We start from the raw sequence: 3,823 nt of genomic DNA, 5'->3' as shown, positions 1-3,823 counted from the left end.
GTCAGAATGAGTTGCCTCCTCTCTTATTTATATGCTCATCTGAATTTTTGAAGACAGATCAAGGTGGCAAAGATTGTAGACATTTGATTAGTTGTTTTGTGTTATTATTTTCTATGGAGATTTGGTGAGGAAATTTATTGCAGATCATGGGAAAACCTTCTGAGACCAATTATCCTCAAAGGCCAAGTTAAATCAGTATTATCTGGGCAGATGAATAAAAATATTTGTGAAGTTGGGACCCTCAACCCCACTGATAACTTCAGTTGCCAGTTTCCCTCTGCTGATGACGACAAATCCTATTTGACAACATCCTGAGGCAGGGTGTCCAGTTTTTTCTCGTGTGTGTGTGTGTGTGTGTGTGTGTGTGTGTGTGCGTGTGTGTGTTTGTGTTTTTAAGCAGATATAAATTTAATTGTTGCATCTACTGACATAATCTACTTTATTTTTCCCTTTTAATTAATGATTTTTTTTATTATTTTACCTTCTGAATGATGAGAAAGCAATTTAAAGTATAAACAAAAGCTATTGATCCTTTTAGTGTTTGTCTTTAGGAGCTTAACACACCGACTGGTATACCAGTAGAGACTGAAAACTGGGAAGGCTGCTTACCCAGCCCGTCACTTCCACTTCTTTGCTTTCAGGCTGGGCAGTGGATTGGACCCTGTGGATAGGGGGCTGGAAGGCCTGCTGGCTGAGCGAGGGCTGAAGAAATGCTGTTGTCAGGTACAAAAAGAGGCCCAGAGGGAACCAGGAATATTCCACCTACAGGAAACAAGAAGTAGCTGCCAGAGGGGACGAGGTAGGTACCTCTTCACCTCTTGGATACGTCTACCTTTACCTTAAATTGGAGGATCCCCCTTCCTAGTGCCCCACAACCAGCTTGGGAGTGGGCAGACCCATTCCCAGTGGGCCATTCAGAAAATGAGGATATTAATTTTACTTCCAAAGAATTGCTGGCTGTAGTAGAACACTGGATAAATAAGTTCTCTTGTAATAAGTTTTCCAAATGGGTTTGCTGGTGGGAAGGCATGAGCATGCCTCCTGGACCTAACTGCATTAAACAGCTCTGTCCACTGGGTAGGGGCTCTTCACACCTCCACAGGGCTGCCTTGGGGGGAACAAACCAGTACCAGAAGCTACCCGGGGCATAGATGCTGACTTATTATAAGAACTTCCATACTGACTTCCATGATGGGAGGAGATAGCCCCATCACAGCAGGTGAGCCAAGACCTAATGACCACCTGGCCAGAATTTGAGAGCAGAATTGCCAGGACTGGATTGCTGACCTCTATAGTCCCTTTTATCCCTAGAATATGAAGTGACACCAGCTAACAGAGATGTCTGCATTTACTTAAGAGCCAAGCTAATCAATGCAGTGTTTTGGCTCAGGATTATTGGGCTCATGGTATCATTCTATAGGCTCAGCTGCATTTCATACCATTGGCCTCGACACCTTTGTATTTCTGGGATGATCTGCCTACTCCTCACGAGCTAAAGAGCCCTGAGAAGCTGTGTGCTCCTGCAGTTTGCAAAGTGATCAGGTGTACTAGTAAGAGTCTATATTGTGGGGAGGTGTCAGGAAACAGGAAAAGACCTCCAATATGAATTCTTATTTGTGGAGGGAGTGGCTGCTACCTGCCTCTACCTCAGTGCATGAGTACAGCACAAACAGGGGCTTTATGGGTGGGCTTGGGAGACTGACAGCCCAGCACGCAGCCTGTGAGGGCTCGGACAGCTGCCCGGGGACAAGGGCAGAGGGCCCAGCCTCAGTGGGCTCTGCGGCTTGGTTCTCCCTTCTCAGTTCTTACAGGCAAGTGAGCAGGAGAGGGTTCAGCACCTCACACACTGGTGGGTGACCTCGTGAGTTCCCACAGACCCCTGAGCCTTTTCGTCATAGTCAGTCCAGTCCTTCTCCTGCAGATTAATGTCACTGAAGATTGTCCTCAATTCTACACGCTCGGCAGCAAACCCAGCCTGAGGCTGGAAATCAACTGGTTCAAGGCCCCGGCACTCAAACTCTACTGTTACCTTGAACTTCTCATTGTCTTCAGCATTGTCAGATTTGATGGTGCCGCTCAAAATCTCAGTGGAGTTTTCCCTGGCGCACAGCTTGCACTTCTGGACCCTGGAGGCGCTGCCACGGCCTCCTTCAGTGCCTCACTGTCCATCAGCCAAACGTATTGCCACTTCTCTGAAATCTCACCACAGTTGCCACATCTCATCTCCAGGTACCACCGGAAGTCCTCCCCCACAGGCGGAGGTTAATGGCCTTCTCCGTGTGGCTCTGAGCTGTAGCGTGATTGTCCTCATAGCGGCCGGCTCAGCACGGCGCTGGCTGTGGTCGCTGGTTTCCAGCCCATGGCAAACAGTGTGTGGGCGCCTGGCAGGGTGTCCAGTTGTGTGGAATGATGCAGAGCACAAATTCACCTACTTAGCACTGTCGTTCCTACCTCAAATGCTCAAAAGGGAAGGACTGCTCTTTTTTACATAAAAAGATATTGAATTCAATTATGGAAGATGATTGAACATTCTGGTGGCAGCATGCGTTGTTCCTGCTCAGGGATGCCTCATGTTCCGAGTATCAGCCTCAAGAGCTTGGGAGGAACAAACTCAAAGTTCTCCACTCTTCTGCACTGATTGCCCTGTAGGGGCCAACCTGACATAGGAGGCCGAGTTTAGATATCGGGCATTGTCTGCATAGAGGCCAGGGAATGTTGCATTCATCATTTCAAACGTATGGCTGGCTCTCAATATTTAAATAAACTTGCATTAAAAACTCGGCTTGGTATTTTATAGACACAGACAGGCAGTGGTGACTTCCGCCCAGGTAATAATGAGAGCAGAGGAATAATGAGAGCAGGCTCAGTAATTGTGCATCTTAGAAAATATTTATCCTGATAAGTTTATCACTTGGAGAATAAATGATATAAAAATGGATTATGCCTCAAATATACATTTTGGAAGGAACCTCCATGGATTTTTCCTTAACGTATTAAAAACATTTTATAAAATGGTTTAAGATTATAAGTTCAGAAGTCCCTGCCTCCCCCAAAAAATGACAGAAAGCAAAACTTTACTAACACAAATAAGAGCTCTGAACAGCATTTGAATTCCCATCACACCACACCTGGTAAGAATCAGCCTCGCACAGCATCATCCATCATGCCAGGCTGTCAGTTTTGACATCCTTTAAGTCTACGTTGTGTGCTTAATGACTACATGACAGAAAATGTAAACAGACACCACACATACAGGTATGTGGTACATATATGTATGTGCATATTTGAATTTGAATATGTGGTATAAAGAAGCACCAAAAGAATTATGGCACACAAATAGCCCATGAAAACATACACATGCAGACATGCATGCATGCCCCTAACAACAACTAAAACAAAAAACAAGCAATTTCTTACAGAAGAACACAAAGCCCATTTTAAGTAATTACCCAATGCAAAAAAGAAGGTCAAAAAATAGATATCAATGTGTGCTCATCGATAGATAGATAGATAGATAGATAGATAGATTATAGCCTTATTAGACACTCCTTCACCCTTCATTATGACACTTCAAATTGTGACTTATTAATAGGGATTCAGGAGTAGCTGGTGAGCCAGGCACAAGTCCTGTATTAATAATTCATCAGGCGCACACACACACACACACACACACACACACAAATGGAAGAAGTACTTGAATATTTGAAAGCTCATGTGCGTTTTGTCTTCAAATAGCAATGCAACAACTCAGATTTCAATTTTATTATTAGCAGATTGTTTGCTTTTAATTGATTATAGGAGCGTTTTTATTATTTCAATAGCT

The 3,823-nt window shown here is 44.3% G+C and overlaps 1 pseudogene; it reads right to left on the bottom strand.

Annotated features, from left to right (window-relative positions):
* Positions 1 to 1,831: 1,831 nt before the first annotated feature.
* Positions 1,832 to 2,311, bottom strand: LOC103296838 (CXXC motif containing zinc binding protein-like; annotated as a pseudogene).
* Between the last annotated feature and the right edge of the window lie 1,512 nt (positions 2,312 to 3,823).

This window comes from Eptesicus fuscus, chromosome 16 (assembly GCF_027574615.1).
Source record: "Eptesicus fuscus isolate TK198812 chromosome 16, DD_ASM_mEF_20220401, whole genome shotgun sequence".
NCBI lineage: Eukaryota > Metazoa > Chordata > Mammalia > Chiroptera > Vespertilionidae > Eptesicus > Eptesicus fuscus.
This window is presented reverse-complemented; position numbering and strand designations above follow the sequence as displayed.